Source organism: Protopterus annectens, chromosome 3.part0 (genome assembly GCF_019279795.1).
Source record: "Protopterus annectens isolate FY-2018-M chromosome 3.part0, PAN1.0, whole genome shotgun sequence".
Lineage (NCBI taxonomy): Eukaryota > Metazoa > Chordata > Ceratodontiformes > Protopteridae > Protopterus > Protopterus annectens.
Window position 1 is genome coordinate 1,631,282,864 of NC_056731.1, and position 23,783 is coordinate 1,631,306,646.

Genomic DNA, 23,783 nt, shown 5'->3' on the forward strand with positions numbered 1-23,783 from the left:
GATGACAAGGTCCAATATGTTTTCACCTCTGGTAGGGGATTTTACCAGCTGATCCATGGCATTTGAGTTGATGAATTTCAGGAAGCGCTGGGCCTGGGAATTTGTACTCTAGTAGTTTTCCCAGTGAATGGTAGGGTAATTGAAATCGCCCAATATCAGGGTGTTTGGTAGGACCTTCATGTTTTCCAGTGTCTCCAGAAAGGTGGAGTGGTGGTCCTGGGTCATGGAGGGTGATCTGTAGCAGGCCACAATTTGCATTGCAGATTTGCCCGATGTTAGTTGCACATGGATGATCTCAGAGGTATCATGCTGTGCCACTAACCTGGAGGTGTAGGTATCCTTGATGAATATGGATACACCCCCTCCTTTTGTGTTTCGGTCCATGTTCTGTGGCTGAAACGTGTGGTATGAGTTGTAGCCCGGTAGTACGGGGGTGCTCTCTGGTGCCTTGAACCAGGTTTCAGTTACTGCACAGATGTCAACGTTCTCCATACTGAGGAGTGCTTCGAGCGCGTGCATTTTGAGATTTTAAACTCCTGGCATTGAGTAGCATAACCCTCAGTTTTTTGTTAATTGTGCTGTTTACAGAGGTGGGTTTGACGTTTGAGCCTTGCCTAAAAAAAGGCACTATGGGGGCAGCAAGAGCCTTGGCCAGTATTCGAAAGACTAGGGGTAACAGGTGCAAGCAGTCTCTTGCGAAGCAACGCGGCTTGTCGAGCATGTCGTCCCTGGCTGTCAGACACTGGATCCCCTTTGAATGACACCAGAAGTTTAGCCAATTGTTGAAATTTATCACTTTTTCTTTATACTGAGGTATCATTCTTGGTGAGGGCAGGATGGTACTCAGGGTCAGAGTCATACCAGCCTAGGCTACATGATCAGAGAGCCCTTCCATGTCTCTTTTCATGTAGTCCAGGGAGGTACGTCTCAGGTTATTCACACCAACATGAACGAGTCATATTTGTACTTGTTCTGCAGTGACCTGAGTGCTTGTGTTATGTGGCAGATTCTGGCTCCCGACAAGCAGGTAACAGAAACCTTCTGCTTGTTCTGCCTAGTGAGTGGGACGTCAAGTGTGCCTCACTATAGAGTCACCTATTACTAGTGTGTTAGGTATGTTATTTCGCCTTAAGGGCTGTGATTGTGCAGCACACTGATTTTGTATTTTATGTGTTGTCTAGTTTGTGATGGGAAGTGCAGGTTTGTTTGGGTGTCTGCTTTGGAGTTCTCTGATGCTTTTGCAGGTTTTTATTTAGAGCCTCCGAGTATGACTTTGTGTATTTATGTGTATTTTTTGCCAGTGCTGTTTTAGTAGGTGTGTGTGTGGCTGGAGTTGTGGTGCAAGTGTTAACCTTCTCCTCTTGACTGTCTGTTCCAGTCTTGGGTGGAGACAGCTTAGCTTCCAGTTTGGCAGTACAATTGCATCTCTCGTATATGGTACTGTTTTGTGGTAGGAGGAGAGGGTTGTCGGTGTACATGAGGCAGTTGTAACATTGCCTCAGGATACCCAGATTCACCAGCTGGACTGGAGAGTGCACCTGAAGTTGCCCTTTGGTCATGCCTGAATTGTAGGGTGAGCTGCTTAGTCGCTTGGTTGGTGAGGGGTGAATAAAGAGCCTTGCCCTGCTGGGCAATCAGTGTCAGGGTATATTAGTGCTTGCTATTAGGTCTGAGCAAGTGTTTGGCTGTAATATGCTTTTTGAGTGCTTAGGTTAAGAGTTAGACTAGTTTCAAGGGAAAAACTCAAGAGGAGACATAGTGGAGCCGGGAATAATTTAACCGCAGCTAACCGGCATTGCCCGGTGTGCAAAACCATGCAAGCGCGGTTTTTATAGTAGGGAAATGAAAGAGATAGAAAATTAGCTCAAAATGGCCAATAAACTACTAACTTCTGGGCTGGAACCACTCCTCCAGGGACAGGTAGGTTACTCAAAGCTCTCCTCTCTCACAGGTGAACAGTAAAACTTCCTTCTATCTAAGTAAGGTATGGGCAACTCAGAAACTAGCATCACAGCCCTGAATTCAGCACTAGCCTGAAAACTTGACTATACTAGCTTAGAAAGGCGGGAAACAAGGATTTTTTTTGTTTGTTTTTTTGAAAAGATAAGGCAAAAACAGTAAAAAAAATATACTTAAAAACAGCTTTAAACGACTACAAACTATTAGAAAAGGCTATCACACTTTAGTGTGTAGCCTACAACAGTTAAATTATTTAAACAAAAAACAACTTTTTAAAAATGCAGGCAGTCAAATAAGTACAATATGTGAAAACAACAAGCTTTTAAATCACAATAAATGCTGGAAAATCTGCGTTTAGGCGGAAAACGGTTAAGTACAGCAAGAAAGTACAGAAAACTGATACTTAATCACTCCAAAGTCTCTCTTCTAAGCTAGAAGGCTTACATCAGTTTAAGGCTTTCTAGTGCTACCCAGTAGGTTAGTTACAGGAAAGATGAGAAACAAGCACAGGTGTGGTCTTTTAAACCAGAAAGTTGAAAGAGACAAACTGTTCAAATGGTCAATCAACTACAATTTCTGGGCCAAGAACCTCTCCTCTCATGGTAGACAGGCTACCTAGTGCTTACCACTCCCACTGATAAGCTAGAAGGCTTTCCTCCAACACAGAAAGGCTTGTGGGCTCTCTCCATTATGTCCCCTCACCTTCCTTTGGCTCTGCGTGGTTCAGCAAATCTACCAGCACCTGTGCGTCCAATCCTTCAATCCTCCAATTTCCAACTCTATAACAATTATTTCATCTCCTCCTCCTTCCTTCAGTAAGTTTTCTCCTGCTCATTTCTCCATCTCTGCTGCACTCTCCTCCATCTTGGAATTTACAGAACTGCAGTAGCACACATCTGGCACCATCTAGTGCTTCACTCCTTCTCCTCCAAAGAGCACGGGAAGTTCCCCGGTACCACCTCAGGTCTCCCCTGAAGAGGCCATTGGCCCTAGTGGCTAAGCCAGTCAACAAACTAAAAATAAAACAAATAAATAAAGGGATTGATATGGTTATAACAGCCCAGAGTAAAATTCAAGTACGTCCTTCTGTTTTTAACAGAACTCAAAAGAACAAGAACTGGAAGAAAAGTATACAGCAGGTTCCCTACAGCTACTCTAGAAGGCACCTTATATTGTACATTGGAATGAAAGGTAAAGAAGTCTGCATCTGGAGTTCCTGACATAGACCGAGGTGCTTCTTATGGTCCAAATGCTGGTTTTGACTGGTTTGCACATGTACTTAGGAAAGGATTCAGAGACCTTGCATTGTTAAAGAATTCAGCTCCCTCCCCAACCCATATCTAATGCAACTTCTGGGAAGGAGAAAGAAAAATGAAAAGGTCTGTCCAAGCTTACCCATGCTGTGAGACCCATCATTCCAGATCTTTGACCAATAACAGGTTTAATGCAATATTCATGTCCACAGGATGTTCGAACAAATCCAGTATACTCCTTAGCTTTATGGAGAAACTCATTATATGTAACACAGCACTGCGTACAGTTATAACACTGCCCAACATCTGGCTCAGATTATTGAGAAAAGCTTTGCTGTCAATGAAGCCTAATCTGCAGTCATATAAAACAAGTTCATGATCTCGGACATTGCTTCCTGACTGAGCCCTGCTACGAAAGGAAACGATGCAGCTTACTCTCACTGTTTCCAGGGAATGCGGACAATAAATCACTACCCACAAGTGTACACATAGCCATTTCTTTGATGGGCAAGATTACAAAGGAATCTGGATAAAAAAAAAAATCACAACCCACAAGGCCTCTCATAAACCTTTCTTTAATGGGCTTGCTTGCAGTACATTGTCATAAAAAAGGGAAGACAAAGAGCTCTTCAACCTGACAGCTGCCTCTGTATATGCCAAACTATTTGAAAACACTTTTCAGCAGTCATCCAATCAAAAAGACATGAGACACTTAATTCATTATATTCTGCAGGCCTGTTTGCTGAATTTTCATTTTTCCCCAGCAGATTCTCGAGACATCAAGACATCATTCGGAGATGACTTCCTTAATGGAGCTACCAATTAATGGCAGGCGAATGGGCAGACAATGCCAAATAAAAATTACACTAACACTGTCTAAGATGCACTGTGATGGAGGTACTAACCACCGTTTGTTGCTAGCTAGTCACATTTGTACAAATGAATTAGTTTCATCTTCCTAATAGTCATATCTGAAATGTCAAAGGGAAAAAAGGAAAACACAATGTAAAAATGCAGAATGCATTACACTGGAAGTGCTGCTAATCTGTCATTATGACAATAGGCGATAATGTCACACTTACATTAGTAGTGACAGAATAAAGTGAAGAACAAACTACTGCATGATTATTATACATATTATCTGAAACAGACACTGGAGAACTGTCACCAGTACCTGTACAACTTGACAGATAATTGAATAATGCTCATACTGTTTATTAAAACAGGCACTGTTTTCAGATTTCTTTAACTCTCAAAATCAAACCCTTGAAAGGGATTACTTGTAGTTAGTTATGCATTTTGTCTGGGAGAACTAAAATGTGGCTGATACACAGGGTCTAGTGTCTACATTCTCCACATCAAAGAAAATTGTTTATATATATGTAAGTTTATCTAATTCACGGTAGACCGAGTCACACACAAATAGCTAAAAAGATATTTAACAAAAGCTTGACCACAGAATGCTCATGCTCCAAGACATCCTCGTGGAGAATGCAAATTCAAATACAATGATTTTGCAGAGGGGAACAAGTCCTCCCCTCACTTATATACTTATGTATACCAACTCTGGAAGTGCACACTACTGGGGCAAAGGGCACATCCCTAACCCCGGCATTACAGCAAGCTCGTACCAAAGTCAATCAGCTTTCCTTTTGACCACACAGTACAGGCAGGAAAGCTGTTAACAAAACAAACATCTTACAGAGTTTACTGGACTCGTATATTACACATGCATATCACAAATACAAAAGCTTTGTACAGACTCCTATCACTGTAAAGAATGGTCTTTGCTGCAAACGCTGCAATTTGTACTTTTTACTAAGATTTACAGTTCTAAAGAAAAATATTTGTTTGATATACTCATTTTAATTCTATTTTTCAGCAAAATAACAGGATTCTATGGATGTCTATACAAACTGTTAGGGTACAATTATTAATGGATGATGAGCATGAATGAGTTAAAACCCTCAGAATTCTGTGAATTTTAAAAACCATAAAGAAAATGAAGGCAGGTTATTAATCGTATTGTCAACATTCTCGGGGCAAGGCATCAAGCAAGCTATTTCCTAAGCCTGATGACCATAACTGCACACCTGTAAAGTGAAAAAGCAGCAGGAAAGTCACATTTGCAAACATAATAAGCAACCTTAGAATCAATGAACTTTAAAGCTTTGCTGCATATCACCATCAACAAACAAGTCATCAAGCATTTAACTAGCTTTGTGAAAAGCATAACTGATATAGGACCATGAAGAGCAGCTTGTTCATAAGTGTAACATCTACAGAGCTAAAATAATACAGTCATTGCTTCAACACTTCAAAAAATCTAGCAACTTTAAACCTTGATGTTCAGCAACATCAAAAACAAGTCTTACATTGGGGAGATATTGCAAAATTGACCACCAGCCCCCATGGATAATATGATAAACTGGCAAAAAAAATTTCTCTCACAAAAGTCACTAAAACAATGTTTAAATTTAATTTCATATAGTACAGACAAAGTTTAATTTCATATAGTACAGACAAAGTAAATTGCTGAAATTAAAGAAAGTGACTAACAGTCTTTAAATCAGATGAAGTTTCCAAGACTGTTCCTTTGCAGCTTGGCAGCATGGAAGACTCCTGAGATCATTGGAACTGATATTTGAAAGTTATAGGGCAGGTTACCAAAATTTACAGCCAAGATGTGCCTGGCTGGTGATTTTGTCAGTGGTATGGGGCAATGTGACCAAGTACATGCTATAGTGTCTAATCAGCCAAAAAACAACATGGTAAAGGGGCGATTTATATTACAGGTAAAACTAGCAATTTTACTTGAAGCTAGTTAAACACACCGTTAAAGCTTAAAGAAAGAATTTATGCATGAAGACAGTGCCAGAAAGAGAAGCTATGGACTGTGTTATATATATGAAGTATAAGCTACCAGATTGGTCTAGTTTCTTTGGTGATTGTTTCAGCGGGGAAGAAGTTTATCAGTTCCTCTTATTTTATGAACCTGTAGCTGGATGACCTAGATTTATTTCCGTGCAATTCAAGTCTTGTTTTACAAAGGTTCATCTCATATTTGACAGACAGGCAAAGTCTGCAAGACCACATGGAAAAGAGTTTCTTCAATAATAACATTTCTTTTCAGGCATCACGCTTGAGTTCCATGTAAAAAAACAAACTTAATGTATCCAGCACTTCTACAGATTTTATTCTCCACCGTGAAAAGACCGTTTATGGATGTGCACAAGCTAATACACAGGATCTGTTAAATGAAATTTGAAATGGCAACTGGTGATGCTGTACAGGATCTGGAAGGTGGAAAGTGCCTGAACAAAAGATGCAAATTAAGCAAACCACAGAAGTGGAAAAAACGTTTTAGTTGCAAGAACTGACTGACTTAACCTAGAATGAGTTATTGTGTTCCTTTTTACCAACAAGAAGGTACAGTGTTTAAACGTCTAGTAAATTGTTGTGGTAAAAGTCAAAAACTATTAACAGATTTGATTTCACTGTCATGATCCTATGAAGATTTTCAATATCCAGTACCATTTTAATGAATATAAATTGAAAGCACTGAAAGACAGCAATAAGCTTTACAAGACATTTCAGCCAACAAAAGTCAGACTTCCATTGAGGTGGTTTGTTTCGTCTTGGTATATGCATGCCCAGATGCAGTTTGACTATTTCAGAGAGCTGTCACGGTTACACTCAGTTTGTTTCATCTTTGGCATTTGCTTATTTATGACGAATTCCTTTCTTGAAAAACAAAATACAAACTAGTAAATAAAACAAATATAACCGAGCAAAACAAACCGGATTGTAAAAAACTGGAAACTTTAATGAAAACAATAATCCAAACTCTTAAAAAGATAAGTGCTTTCATCCATATCACAAATTCTGGATTTCAAGCATCAAGTTTCTCGTAAATTGTTCCATTTGAGGACTGAGGTGTAGTCCCCAATTCAAAACCATTGCAAAGCCACTCATTCAAATTAGGAATATTACATTGGTAAACGTAATTAGTTATTGGCTGGTCTATATCAGTACCTTGTCTATCCGGAACTCCTGATCTTAAGCCAGGTGGATACAAAATTCCATTACTGTTAGGTGCTGTAGGTGTTTCCACAAATGGGACACTCATTAATGAAATGGTCATTACCACCTGTGGAAAAAAGAAACATCCAAAGCACACAGTCCTTGTTCCTCATGCCTCTTAACCACATTGGCTAAAGCATCCACCTTCCCGGACAGCTGTTGAATGAGGAGAGTAAATTCACTTACAGAAACGTTTGTATTATCCCCACTGGCCACACTGGATCCAAATAGAACTTGCATACCTGGAGCTGTTCCCTTGGCCATGGCACCAAACAAAAAAAAATGAGAAAAACAAAACACACAAATATAATCAACCAAAACAAACCGGATTGTAAAAAACTGGAAACTTTAATGAAAACAATAATCCAAACTCTTAAAAAGACAAGCGCTTTTGTCCGTATCATATAAACTCTGTACTTCAAAGCATCAATCAAGTTTCTTGTAAACTGTTCCAATTGAGGACTGAGGTGTAGTCCTCAATTCAAAACAATTTCAAAACCACTCATTCAAATTAGGAATATTACATTGGTAAACGCAATTAGTTATTGCTAGGTCTATATCAGTACCTTGTCTATCTGTAACTCCTGATCTTAAGCCAGGTGGATACAAAATTCCTCTGGAGTCAGGTACCTTCAGCCCAAGTGACTGGCATATGGCCCAGTTCTTTCAAGAAAGCCAGGAATCATGTGTCAAGGAGTATGCCCAGTCTGCTAGACCCAGCAGGCTTCCCTCCTGGCCCCAAAGCAGCTCTTCTCAGTTCCACGAGTACTGTCCACTGCTGGGACATATGCGTATCTCCACATTTAGTGTAATGTACTCAGATCTACTGCTGGGGTGCATGCGTATCTCCACATTTAGTGTAATGCACCCTGGTCTACTGCTAGGATGTATGCGTACTTCCACATTTAGTGTAATGCACTCTGAGTAGCATGTTCTCGGTAGGCCCAGTCTCTATAGCTGCTACACATAAACAGTCTCATTAAATGTCACCCAAGTAGTGAGTCGGAGCTCCCTCCTACACCCAGGATGGATAACCTGGCAATGACCACTCACAGTCTCATCATCCCCGGCCTGTCCAGCTGATAGAGCATGTGTTGTTAGAGTCACAGTCAGGGCTTCATCACTCTGTATCATATGGGTGGGTGGTGTATTTGACCTTATAACACTATGTATTTTATATAAGAGGAGCCTCTATTGGTGCAGTATACAGCTGCATCTTGGGACTGTATTATGCGTTTTGAACAGGGCCGCTATTCTTCTGCCCTATGGCTGAAGGAACTCATGGGTGCTTTAAAGGAAAACAACCCGCGGTAGTGGTGCTGCGGTAGCATTGTAGCATCACAGCAAAACATTGTCGCGTTCAATTCTCAGCTACAGCGTCTTCTGTGTGGAGGCATGCGTGAATGGGTGTGCCTTCGTTGAAGGTTGTGCACCAGGGCTGGTTACTCGGCACGTAAAAATCCACTACCAAACATTAGCGGACCGGAGTTCCGCTGTGGCGACCCCTAACCAGGATAAGCCAAATGAAAGAAAGGAAATCAAGGGAAGCATGACATAAAACGTGTGAAGTGAAGAAAATGATTGGGCCCCCAGTGTTAATGGGTAGTTTGCCAACTGCTGATGTCTTTGTTTTTCAGATTAGGTGCCATCGCTGTACAGTAAAAGTCACAAGTGAACCCTGGTCGTGTACTAATACAGTAAACTGTGTTGTGACAATTTGGAATTATGAATTATCAAGCAAAGATATTCAACAGAAAACGTGTAAAAGGTCTTGATGTACCTGTCAAGCTTTTACACTATGATTAAGGAATACAGTGCTTAGTTTCTCTCTCATCCAGATGCAATTCAAAGAAATCCCTATTAAAGTACAGTATTTGCCTTAAATTTGTAAGTGAACTGTATATTAGTCTGGCACAGGTTCACAAGTAAATACTAGGTTAGCTGTCCTTGTGGGCCATTTTAAGCCTAGCCAGTTTCCAAGTGAGAATCAAACCCTGTATCTTGTTTTTTGTAAGACAAGAACCTCAACCATTAAGTCAACCTTCAATCCAGAATGCTAAAAAAGATGAGCAAGATACTGTCTATATAATCGGTTTTAATGAGTCATCACATGGGTGACCTCAAATTAGCTTAGTTTTCTGTTGCCAGTTATGAACTAGGACTGTTTTGTGGCAAACAGTATTTGCTAGATATTGGAGGTCATGATGAACATGCTGAAACCAATGCTTACTTGACTGGGGAATTTTAGAAACAGCACACTATGTTATGAGAGTTGTAGACTATCATTATATAAAAAAAGAGTTACTAGTTATACTTACAAGTATAGCACAAGTGAAATTATGACAGGTTTCTATAAATATAGATTCTACATTATGTCGGGGAGAAACAAGTACATGATGAAAGAAAAAGACAAAGGCTGGCCAGCATGGGAGTTATTATGAATAATAATATGCACGTAAGTGTTGCCTGTAAGCTAGATGTTGGGTAGAATATGGTGGAGGAAATGCTTAATGACTGGCACAGCTGAATTTCACTACATATTATATTCAGATAAGGTACATATACTTCTTTTTATTAATATTTATTTTTTCAGTTATTTATATGCATGCATGGCTCATGCTAGACATTACATTAGGGTGATATTGGGCAACAGAAATAACAGCTGCCAATAGTTTAGAGAAAAGGAAAACTGGTTATTTAACATTTGAAATATTTTAGCTCTCACAAGGTAATATTATAAAGCACACGTGTACTGCAGGAATCTGAATAATTTTGTGAATTGTCTGTCAAGAATCTCCTTTAATTAACCAGCAAAAACTAATGATGGCATGCCTGATGGGAATCTAGTAAACAGAAAGATATGAAAGGATGTCACAAAGATGGAAGATATTATATTGTTCTTATTAACTGTGAGGTGCTCTACCAATAGATGCTAATGCATGTATGAAGGAGCACCATTAAACAAAGGATTTAATTCTGCCATTGATGAAAGTTCATCTCATTTCTTTGATTTCTGTGATGATAATGTACCAGCCACAACTGGATCATTATAGAGATGTAAAATCTGTAAGCTGTTTTGACATCTGGATTGTACCTGTTCGTACCTTTCCACATTTTGCATTGAAATTATGATGTAATTACAAGTGTTAATTAAAGAAAGAAATCTTATATTGTATTTAGTTTGAGCCACATCAAACCTATCAAAGTTCTGAAGGACCAGTAACAAAACCTCTAATGCTCGGAAACATTTTCTTGAGTAAATGAAATAATTCAAAATAATGCACATTTGTGAAAAAAAAAGTTCCTTAAAATTTCAAGATAGTTATGTAAAGTGGTGGAAAGAATCAGTTAGTTCACATTAACACTATCTCATATACATGGCAGCAATGTCTCACTCAGAAGTTCAGCCACAAAGTTACACTAAATGTAATGCCTGGGGGATAAGTATCACAGGTTCATACGTGTGTACTAGGCATCACAGGTTCATACGTGTGTACTAGGCATCACAGGTTCATACGTGTGTACTAGGCATCACAGGTTCATACGTGTGTACTAGGCATCACAGGTTCATACGTGTGTACTAGGCATCACAGGTTCATACGTGTGTACTAGGCATCACAGGTTCATACGTGTGTACTAGGCATCACAGGTTCATACGTGTGTACTAGGCTAACGACCACTGGGGCCTTTTTAAGCCTAGCCATGGCATCATTGTCTTCTTCAGTCTGTTCATACAATTTATATCACACAATTTAAATCAAAATGCCGCCGTGCTGGTGCAGTGGTCAGCGTTGTCGCCTCACAGCAAGAGGTTCTCCCGTTCGATTCTCGGCTGGAGCGCCTTCTGTGTGGAGTCTGCATGTCCTCCCCGCGGTCGAGTGACGTTTAAAGACATGCAGGTAGGTGCATGTGTGAATGGGTGTGCCTTCTTTGAAGGTTGGGTGTTGGGCTGGCAACTCGGCACAGTAAAAATCCACTGCCAATCATGAGCGGACCGGAGTTCCGCTGTGGCGACCCCTAACCGGGAAAAGCCGAAAGACATTACTTACTTCATTTAAATCAAAAGTGTGAATGGTTCTTTTCTGCAACACAGTACATTTCTTACTGTCAAGCTCAAAGCAATGGCTTGTATGTATTTCCATTTATGCCTTTGTAGAATGACGTGCTAAAAAGGACACATCCCATTACCTCAAGTCAAGATTAATGCAACTTTTCTGCATGAAGACACTTAAAGCAAGATTCCGATGTTTTTTGAAGTACAGTTCAAAAAGAAAAAAAGACCTGCTCACACTGTAAATTAATTACTTTGGTGCAAGCTTGCTTTACAGCTAGGCCTTACACCAGAGTAAGTCACTTATACAAAATGCAAGTATTTTGGAATCTGGTTGAAAGAATGTTGTAACCTTTAGTATTCTGCCGGTTTTAACAGTGAAAAGATTAATAAATGTACACAAATAAATCTGTATTTATCTACTGCCATGGTAATTCAGTCAAGAAAACACTTCAGAACAAAGGATTGGACTCTAGGCTTCAGATGAGATTTCAAAACTCTTGGACAGTTTCAAATCTCCTCCCAATACACTGGCTACACAGTCACTGATCCTAAAGAGTGACTGATATCTCAGTCAGCCAACAGCAGACATCAGGGAGGAGTTGCACCCTATCAGAGAAAAACATACTATCAATTTTCCAAGGTCAATACCCATAGGTTATGGATGAATAAAGAAATAAGAATGGTAAAAACAACACTTTAAACTTATTTCAAGAATCTCAGAACTAAACATTTTTAATGATATATACAATACTTCTGTATTTATGCTATATCATAATGATTTGCCTTTATTTAATAAACTTAATTACACTTGCCACCAAAACAAAAGTATTGCTATCATATATGAGATTCATGAAAAAAATTATGCAAGGAGGGAGTAATGGGTACTTGCGTATTATCGCAACCAGGTTCCAAACAACTCCGTAGGTCATATCGCAATTCCCAATTCTAGTAAAAGATATCTGTTTATGTATGTGTTTTAACTATAATCAATTTCAGTATCTGTCATATAAATGTATTTAGCCAAACTGATTTTATTTCAGGATGATCAGACTGTCATGTATTTCTTGCACAGAGTAAAATTGTTACAACACATTTCTCACCTTCTTTGTTAAAGAATTCCAGACGAAGCCAAAAACAACAATGGACAAATGCCTGTAACCAGAAACAAGTTTTTAAATACTGGCCTTATAAACATAGATGCTTGAATAACACGTTTGCATTAAAAAACATTTTACGAAAGATAGACATGTAACACACTAAAAACATAAGAAAACAAGACTTCATGCACAATTGTGGATGCTTCACAGGTATGTTTAGGATGACGGACTTCACCAGCAAGTGGATTAAGTGGCAATTTCCCATTCCAAACACATGATCCCCTTTAATTGTTGATTTCGTTACACATTTCCTTTACTTTTCCTTAAATGAGGATGCAGTACTCTGTACAGAAATTTAACACTGTGCCTAACTGATGCCATGGACTTAACGTGTTTCAAACAGCTCCCATCGATGAATGAGAAAAGGTCATTGGGGTCTTAGAACAGGCAGGGTTCCATCACTGCCCGACCGACTACCCTCAAGAAACAAACAAATATATAAATCGAGAAGAAAGGTTTCTAAAGGAAAAGTAAAGAAGAGTGTAATGAATCACATTTCAGAAAATAACATTAACACATTTGTCGACACGTGAAGAGCATGTGAATATATCAACAGTGAGTTGTTTGGAACCTGGTTACAATAATATGCAAGTACCGAGTAAAGTCACTGAGAAATACAATATTACACTGTACAGGATTTGCATTTTATAGACACATAAAACAATGCTTATGAGGCAATAATGGTGAACACTGGACCATAGTAGAGGGTTTAGTGCTGCTTACAATGTTATGGTAAATGTTTGACAGTTCTCCATTGCTGTTATAACATTTTAAACCTTATTACTGTCCGTTAAAAAAAACACTGTCAGACAATAATCAAACTACCAGCTGAAGAGCTAACATAAAACATTTGTACACATTTGATTTTGCAGAATGACTGGGATTTTACCTTATACTTTTGCCATGTCCTTCATAAAATGATCTTATGGTCAGCCACTGCAGATTACAGTCAGTCAATAATGTCAGATATTAAAGTTTTACACTTCTTACTGTCAAGAAAAATACATTTTGATGCAAAACCTATGTTTAACTTTATAATGTCCAGGATTCTGCTGCATCATATTTTTGCCCTATCCCATGTAAGCTGTTTAACTTACTGGTAAATCACCGAGGATTACAGTCACTCACGGGCATTGCAGCTTCTTTCTTCTTGTTCAGAAAATGCACACTGATGTAAAATCTGTTATTCTATGAACATTTTAAGTGAATTAAAAAAAAAAGCTTCACGCATATCTTAGACCAGCATTTGTTCATCGGTTGGTACTAGGCTATCGGCCCTAGGGCCTGTACAAGCCTAGCCATAACAATTCCCTGGCTATTTCTTGCCAGAATATTTAACTTCCCTGGTCCCCTGTCTAGCAGGGTGAGTGATGTGATCCCCGGGGTGAATTTCCAATCTCCCATCCAATCGTCAAGGTTCCTTTTGAAGAGGCGCTCAGCTTAACATGTATGGGCAGTCTATTCCAGAGTATGGGGAGTCTCTGGGTCAGAAACCTATCCCTCCAGCATGTTTTGTTCATAGTGAGGACCAGGTTTAGATCCCTGGAGCATTTGGCTCTGATGGATTAGGATTTCTTTAAGTGTAGCATATCCAACAGCACTGGGTTTGACATGGCCTTATATGTTAAGCAGAAATCACCTCTGAGTAGGCGATATGCGACAGAGTATAGATGGAATTTTTTTAGACAGTCAGCATAGGGCATCTGCTTTAGGCCTGTGATTCTTTTAGTGAGGTATTTCTGTGGCCTTTCCAGTCGTTGCAGATGTCTTGTGAGGTACATACCAAACGGAACATTGAACTCTATAATGGGTCTAATGAGGGGCGAGTACAGTGGGACAATGACCGCCTTTTTTCTGGATGAAAAGCCCTTAGTGATGAGGTGCGCCACTCAGGATTTCCTGACTGTTGTGGCTATTTGGTTATCGAAGGTGTGAACACTATCCACCTGTGTCCCCAAGTCCCTTATCACACTTTCGGTGTTTAGTGTATTGCCACTTACGTGGTAATTCATGGGTACATGTTTTTTCCAAAAGGGGATAACTATACATTTCTTGGCATTGAGCTTGAGTCCATGGCTCTGGCACCAAGCATCTGTTTCGTAGAATATCCACATCATTTGGGGATTCAATAATGGCTCCCAGTTTGCAGTCATCTGCAAACTTTGTTAGCTAGAGTCCCTTAGTGCTGGCCTGTACTTCAGAGAAGTAGATGCCAAACAAGAGTGGTCCCAGGACTGAACCCTGAGGTACTCCGCTTGTCACTTGTCTGGAGCTGGATTTTGAGTCTGCTACTTTTACATTGTGAATTCTGTCAGTAAGCCAGTTGGCAACCCATCGAGTGACATAGGGATTAATGCCCAGCTTAGTAAGTTTATCTATGATTCCAGAGTGGGGGATGGTGTCGAAGGCCTTGGCCAGGTCCAGATAGGCTGTGTGGACTGCCTTACCCAGATCTGGAGACTGATTCGAAAAAGTCAATCAGGTTGAGGAGACAAGATCGGCCCTTTACGAAACCAAACTGGGTGGGGTCCAGTGTTTGAAGTTTGCCAATGTCTTTCTTTATAAGTTTCATGATAATGCGTTCCATGGCTTTGCAGATCAGACTCGTCAGACTGATGGGATGATAGTTCCCAGGATCCAAGGTGGCTCCCCCCTTGTGGAGTGGGATAACTGAAGCTGTGCACCACTCATTGGGCACGAAGTCTGAGGTGAGGCTATGATTAAACATGACACTTAGGTGAGGTGCCAGTTAATTTTGTAGTTGAGGTAGTACACAGCCCGGGATGTCATCTGGTCCCATGGATGCTGTATTCTTAGCTTTGGAGAGTGCGTTTTTTTACCTGAGTGGCCATGAGTACCAGAGTTTAGCAATCTTTTGGTATTGTGATGGGCCTTTTAGGGGGTGAGAGGGGGGGGTGAAGTTGGCACTGAATCGATCTGCCAGGATATTGGCAATATCCTTGGGATCAGTATATTTAATGCCATTCTGTGGTAGCTTAGAGCAGATCTGAGCATTGCCATTTAGATTCTTGACATAACTACAGAATGCCTTGTGGTTGTCCTTGGAATCTTTGGCAATTTTATGTTCATAACTAGCTTTGGAGGATCTTATGAGGGATCTCAGCTTTCCTCTCTTCTACAACAGTTTCTTCCCTCTGTTGTATAATTTGTTTATGGCAGGTGACCACCAGATTGGGTTCCTTTTTTTTGGAGGAGACCGTCTTGATTCTGTTTGGAATGACATGATTCATGCACAAGTGGATGTGCTCGTACAGTGCCTTAGTGTAGGATTCAGCGATCAAACTTTTAGTTCCCATCTGCATGGGTGTCATGAAGTTTGTCACTTCTGACTTGAGTAGCATGAAGCTGGCTTTGGAGAATTTTTATGGAGGTTTCCCTACTGGGGGGTGGGGGTGGGATGTGGACATCAGGCGTGATTAGCTTATGGTCAGACCTTATCAATGAGGGGGTGACCACTGGTGTGGAGCATCGAGCTCCCATGTTGGTAATGACCAGGTCTAGGATATTTGAGCTCCTGGTGGGACTATGGATTAGTTGGTCTACAGCGTTGGAATTTATGAATTCCAAGAACTGTTGGGCAAAGGTGTTGGTACCCGAGTAGTTTTCCCAATTAATGACAGGGTAGTTGAAATCACTCAGTATTAGGGTGTTTGATTGTATCTTAATATTATCTAGTATGTTTAGAAAGGTGTAGTGAGAATCTTGGGGCATGGTGGGGGATCTGTAGCAAGCTACAATTTGGATTGCAGTCTTACCTAGTGTTAGCTGCACCTATAGAACTTCAGACGCATTGTGTTGGGCAACTAGCCTGGAGCTGTGAATATCCTTGGTGAATATGGACACTCCTCCACGTTTAGTGCTTCGGTCCTGGTTTGGTGGCTGAAAAGTGTGGTAAGAGTTGTAGCCTGATACTGCAGGGGTGCTCTATGGAGCCTTGATCCAGGTCTCAGTTACTGCACAGATATTGATGTTCTCCATTTTTAGGAGTGCCTCAAGAGTGCATTTTGAGGTTTAGACTTCTAGCATTGAGTAGCATTACCTTCAGATTTTGCATCTGTTACAGTGGTGGTTTTGTCCTTTGAGCCTTGCCTAAAAAAGGCACTACAGGGGTGGCAAGAGCCTTAGCCAGTAACCTGAATCCTGACATAAGAGAAACCAATACTGCATTTTTGACTGTGACTTAAATACAGTGCAGTGTTCTCCATTATCGCTCCTTATGCCAAAGAATATGGTTTATCTAATCTAATATGAAGAAAAAAATATAACTGTATATATATAAAAGAGATAACATGTCTACACTGAAGTCATAGGTAGTGCAAGCTTACCAAAACCCGTGGGATGTTACGCAGTAAAACATAATGTACAGATCCTAAAAGCAGTGAGGTAAAAACAATGGGGATGGTCTCGACGAGCATGAAAACTGCAAGCAAGGCACAGCTTCTGTCTTAGCAGGGGCTTCTGAAACAACATGGTTTTGACTAAGCTACAGTATTCCTCACTGATGCACATGAATTTCACAGGGTTTCAACAGCCCTCTGCCTCCTGTCTGAAAGAACATCTCAGCCACCTACTGGAGATGCTGTTGATATCCACCAGACATCTTTATCCAGGTCACCGTTTGCTGTCCTCAGTCTTCGGTCATATGTTCCTACATAAATCGGTCATATGTTCCTACATATGGCAAAGAACATTATATATCCTAGTACCTCTAGAGCAATTGCACTATCATAAAGCACATATGCATTCCACAACACCTCAAGTCTGTCATTGATGTAAAGTGCAAATGACTGCACACGTCTGACCACTAAAATTCTAAATGGCAGGCACAGAATGATATAAATCAACAGGAAGGTATAATACTCCTACAACTGCCAGCCGGCATGCAGTGAGCATGGCACCATTATGAATGGTTGTGACCATCACCCTGACAATGTGAGTATTATGTGCAAATAGCACCAAAAAGCAAAATGTACCAGACATTCGCCCACAATATGGTACCACAGATACATTTTATTACAAATGCAGGGCATACCATGAAGATTTTGTTTTCCATTCTGCATGACTAATCTGTTGTATTATCTTGCGATAAGGTTCCAGCATTATACATTCCAAAAGCTGCATGAAAAATGTCTGGGAGTTAGCATATAGGGTTAATGCTCTGCTCTATTAAATTACAAAGGTACACAGCTTGATTTCTTTCACCTCCATTTACCAAGTGTGTGACTCTGCTTCCATGTCACTCCTGAAAAGGGACATTTTGCCCAGCATGCCTAAGTGTTCAACAGAGATAAAAAAAAAAAAAAAAGTTACCTCAAACTATGACCTTCCCTTCTCACATCAATGAAAGTAGCAGAAAGTCCTGCACTACAGATCTCCGGTCTATATCAGTTCAATGAAACGGCATCATCGAATACCACAACCTTGAACTTCTAACCACGAAATCTAAAAACACTGAAAGATCACAACAGCTAATTTTTTTCCCTGGAAAAAATTCATTGTTCCGAGAAAGACACACACAACACAAGCACACCAGAAAAACAGCAATCCACACACATACAATTAAAATCCTACATCTAACTCTACACTAAATTGTACATACAGTACTATCAATCCATTATCTTTAACCCAAACCCTAACCCTAAGGTCCTTCACTATCGCACACTCACCTCACCCGCGCCCTAACCCTAAAGTCTATCACTATCACACACTCACCTCACCCACGCCCTAACCCTAACCCACATACCCTAACGTCCGCACAATCGTACGCTTACCTGAACCCAACCCGTAACTCTCCACCACAGTGCTGAAATAGCGAAGCCACAGAAATAGACAACCAAATTCTTTCCCTAAGAAAAAATTTGGTTATCTGCAGCTTTGCTATTTTCAGCATTCGCTGTTTTCAGGTCGATTATTAGACCATTCGAAGTATTAACACTTCGATGATCTTATATAGACCCCAGATCTCTCTGTGTAGCCATCATTCAGTTTACTAAATACATACAATTCTGTAATCCACTGGAATAAACTGTACATGATTTTGAGCCAACAACCACAAATCTCATTCCTCAACTGCGCCTTTTTAATTTTCTTTTTTTGTATTATGGAATCATAAATATCAACTTACCAATAAAGTAAAAAATGACAACTTTATGAATTAGACATTATGCACCAGTGTTATGTCAATTAATGTAATTTAGCAAACAATTTTAGCAATGCAATGCACAAGTTACAGTAAGACAAGTAAAACAAAAAGGCTACAAATACAGAGAAATCCACACATACAGGAAAAATGTGTCAGTAATCTTATAATTAGCATCTAATTAAGTGCTAGCCGCAGCTTTAAAAGACTGCAGTTCAGAGCTGTACTGTACTACTGCTATTGGACTTTCTAGTGAACATCACTGCCTTTTAAAGAACAGAATACCATTGTCCTTTTAAGGACTGATACAGTGTATCATCTAACTTGCAACTTGATTACTGCTTACATTAGTATCACAGTGAAATTCAGCTGTTGTAATAATTTTAAGGGGTCTGAAAATAAATTGTAACATGTTCAAGATACTTAATGTTACAATACAGTCTGAATACCTTTGCAACAATGGATACCTTACAGTTGTTAATAGTTTTGTTTTTGAACACCAGGCTTTGCACCAATTTTTATGTGAACTTTTACTGCTCCTCCCACTTATGTTGTTTTTCTAACAAGCCAAAAGTGGAATTTGGTCTTCAGATTCAAGGACTTAGCAATTAACAAACTTAAAGCTACACTTTTAATTATTATGGCTGTCATAGACAATAGTTTTTTAATTTAGTTATGCGCAGCAGTTTGGACAGAGTTGGGGGACCATTATTAACTTTTGTACTGTGAATCACGGGTATTGTTTTTTGCAAAGTACCTTTCCACATTATTGCAACATGCCAACCATTATAACACTAGATATTACTCTAATAAAGATTTTTGTGTTGAATCTAATAACTGTCACTTTTGCCTAATCTTTAGTTAAAATGTACACAGTGCAATAAATGGAGGGGAGCAATATTCTTACTGAATTACCACTATCAGCTTACTATTTCTGTACAACATTACAGAACAGGATTATACTATTGTTTTTTTTTTTTTTTTGTCAGACAATAAAACAAAGTACAAACAAAAAGGAAATACATCTGTATATTTTAATAACCATCATGCACCGCTGCCCTTCAAATGCCTTGCATGCACTACTATAAGCATGGAAAATGTGTAGCAATTGCTTATATGAAAAGACTGGGGGTTTGGATAAACAGGACTCAACAGTAAGGCAAATCATTCATTGTTTCATTACTGATGCACAAAATAAGTACAACTGACAAATGTCAAGTATTATTTTACATTCAAATGCACTCTTACAAGGAAAATACACCACAGATTCCCCGGTAAACAACCTGGGGCTATGCAGGAACATTGCCGCTGTGAACATCAAGCTGAAATGCATTACTCTGATCATTATTTGAGCTCAATCAAACATCATACGATCTCAATCAAATATCATATGTCTAAACTGAAAGTAACATGTCTTTAGGGAATTGGCATAAGGAGGTATGATGTATATATACGCATGCGTTGGGGGGGTGCGATCAGCCTATGCGGATCTCTATTTAATGGTATATGAGGTCAAATCTGACTGCTGTACCTCGCCATGTGTGGTCTAAAATTTAGCAACTACTTGCAACACTGCAGCAAGCAGTTTGCTACAATTTAAAAGTTAAAAAAAAAAAATGAACACTAGTTCTCAATGAAGACATGGAATAAACTATAGCAACTGTTTGTTATACTTTAAAACTAAAACATGAGGGCTGTAGGCATCTGTGCAGACAGGGTATAAACTGTAGCAACTGCTTACAGTTTAAAACAATAAATTAGTATTTGTTTTAATAAAACATGTTGAAGGAGGGTTGGTTCCCTTTTCCTCACTGTTGTTCGATCTTGGAGTTAGTATATTTAAGTAGATATATATATATATACTAATTTACACACACACACAAATATCTATGCATATATATTATGTATGTACATATGTTGATATACATACAATTTTATACATACATATATACAACCGGTCTGTTTGCAGATGCTGCTATCATCACCGTTCATTTTGAATGTATAATAAAGAAGATAATTTCTTCTTTTTTGTTATTATTTTGGCTCCTATTTACTTTACTATGTGCTTTTATTGAGTGCTGGATCATTGTATTGGCTTGACTGTGTTGGTATGGTCCGTGCACCAAGCTGGCTACTTGCACCTTGGTTTTGGTGTTATTTGGTCGAGTGCTGAGCCTTTGGAGTTAACATTTGGATTCATCGTTGCGGTTAGTGGCAGCATTTTTTTCGTTGCTGAGCTGGAATTGAAGTTGGATATATATCTTCTGTCTACTAGTGGGGAGCCATGGCAACTGGTGGTGATTTGCGTGTATTTATCATTAGTTTGTCAGCGGATAACGAAGATACTTCATGTTTTGGGAACTGTAATTTACACCCTAAAACGACACAAATTAACAATTCTGTCGGAGAAGTGAGTCGTGCTTCGGATATGGAGCAGGGGTTTTCTGAACTGACTGTTAACAAAAAATATCGTTTCACTATGTGGCATATAAAGCTTCTGAATGCTTATTTGGGAGCTGGGATTGTGCCTCGAGGCCTAAGGATCTATGTGGAACCAGGCGTTGGAAAAGATGACAATGACTTTTTATCTAAAGGCGTGTTATACAAAATATAGCATCAAAACTGTTTATAGAACTTTTAGTTAAGTTTTATGATGATTCACTGTCAAATATGAATGAAAAATTGAATGTATGTTTACATGTGCAGAAATATGAATCATATGCTGAATATAAGGGTTTGTATGATAAATATTTAGAAGAAGTGGGTTTGTTTGAAAGTGAAATTAAGGCACGTAAAATTAAAAAGTTTAAGAGAGATGTTTGTGACTTTAAAATGAATGCAGCTTTCTCTTAGAAACACGACAGGCAAACAGTTAGGTTTACTGAAGTAAATAAAAGGCCACAAAAAGAGAAAAGAAAGGAGGAGGTCTATTTTGAAAACACCTAATGCTTCTACCCATATTGTAGAGTCTAATGTTTTGGACTTTTCATCGAATCCAGCTAGTACTGATACCGATAATGATATGGGGGATGTTTTGGAATTTGTGTCTCCTATTAATAAGAGAGTCAGGAATAATGATACCCCTTTAGAAGGGGTGGTCGAAAACATGAGAAGAGAAATGGGTACAGAAGTGATAGAGAAGTTATTCAGAGATGCAATGAAAAAGTGACTCGTGTTTACTGGTCCTGATATTAACTCAGGTACTAGTGATGCTGATGGTAATCTTATAGTTAACTTGACCAAGTTCAACTTCACTGAAACTGAGATGAATATGCTAAATAAAGGCTTGAAATACGTGCCTTCGCATTTTGTTTCGCAATATGATTTTTGTGTTGATGTTAAAAATGTTTGTAGAATAATTAACCTGAAGTACTTCTTTAGTAATATTGAACTTAGATGTGGATACTGGTGTTAAATTTAAAGTGAAAAAATCTGAATTTAAACCCCCTTATCACCCTAAGGTAAGAATGTTTGAGGAAAATGTGCTACAGGACATGCATAAAAGTCAAACAGTAATGTTTAAGCATTTTGGTAGGAATCTAACCATGGAAGAAGAGAAAGCATCCATATCTTTGAAGAATAATCATGATGTGGTAGTTTTGAAGGCCGATAAAGGGGGGGGGGGGCACAGTAATATGGGAGACTTCAGCCTATAATGGTGAGGTATTAAGACAAATAGAAGTTGTTAAGTTTTACCTTCCATTAATAAGTGACCCCACTTTGTTCCTAACGATTGATGGTATACTGACACAATATAACAACAGGGGTTGTATTAGTGAACGTCCGTTAAAAGAACTTATGGTGGATGATCCTAAACCCCAGTTATTTTATATACTCCCTAAAATTCATAAAAATATTGTTTCTCCCCCGGGTAGACCAATTGTATCAGGGCAAGGTTCATTGACTGAACCATTGTCAACGTATCTAGAATTTCAACTGAAACCATTGTTAGGGCTAGTTCAAGCCCAAATAAAAGATACTAATGAGTTTTTGAGGCTAATGGGTGATCTACAGGTTACAAATGATACTTATCTGTGTATGCTCGACGTACAATCACTGTATACTAGTATACCACATATTCGGGGTATTGAAGCTGTGAAATACTGGTTGACCCGATCTGGGTTATATACTGCGGAACATGTTGATTTTCTTCTAACTTTGGTTAGCTTATTCTTAGAGCACAAGGTTTTCCATTTTAAAGGACAAATGTTTTTTTTACAGGTCAGTGGAACAGCGATGGGGACTACGTTTGCCCCATCTCCTGATTTGTATATGGGTTATTTAGAGCTTATTTTGATTTTTGATGAAGGTAATCCTTTTTCTGGTGAGTTAGCCATGTGGAGAAGATACCTCGACGATGACGATTGTTGAGGTACCTGGTTAGGGTCTATTGATCAATGGAAACAATTCGTATCCTATCTTAATACTAATGAGTTTGGTATTTATTTTACTGATTAGGGTAGAATTGTTTACCATTGATTATTTGGATGTTAGTGTCACAAAAGCTCTTGATGGGACTACTGTTACAAGCCTATACAGAAAGCCCTTTTCTAAAAATGCATTTTTGGAAGCTTCCAATTGTCACCCTAGATTTATGGTTGCCAATATACCCAAAGCTCAATTCCAGAGAATAAGAAGGATCTGTAGTAATGATATGGATTTTAAAAGGGAAGCAGTATAATTAGCCAAACGATTTATTGAGAGGGGCTATAATGCAAGAAGTATTAAAAATATTAGTGAACAGGCTATTGTTTATAATAGGGGTGAGCATTTATCTAGTGATGAATCTAAAGTTAAGAAACATGATTCAGGCATTAGATTAACAACAACTTTTGGAACTAACACCTTTATGTTTAAAAGGATAGTGAATAAACATTGGAGTATTTTAAAAAAGATGATTTTTTTGGCCAGTTTTTGGATGACCAGTGTTCCTTTGGTTACCGTAGGGGGAAAAATATGGGGGAAATGTTTTCTTGGTAAAAGAATATTATTTCTGATAAGACCAATGAGAGGGATAGTTTGCCTAACGGCAGCTCTAGTTGTGGTCACAGTGATGGAAACCCTTTTGCAATAAACACAAAGTCCTTTACATCAGTTAATACTCCCAGGTTTTTTTA

The 23,783-nt window shown here is 39.0% G+C and overlaps 1 protein-coding gene across 2 annotated transcripts in view; it reads right to left on the reverse strand.

Annotated features, from left to right (window-relative positions):
• The window catches only part of NCALD (neurocalcin delta), a 1,186,843-nt gene that overhangs the window by 1,136,094 nt on the left and 26,966 nt on the right, over positions 1-23,783 (reverse strand). The window contains exon 2 of one of the 2 annotated variants that reach the window (XM_044065663.1): positions 12,450-12,501. The exons of the other annotated variant lie outside the window; for it this stretch is intronic. The gene's annotated coding sequence lies outside the window, so the exon portion shown is untranslated. The remainder of the gene's footprint in view (positions 1-12,449; positions 12,502-23,783) is intronic. 2 annotated transcript variants of the gene reach the window in all.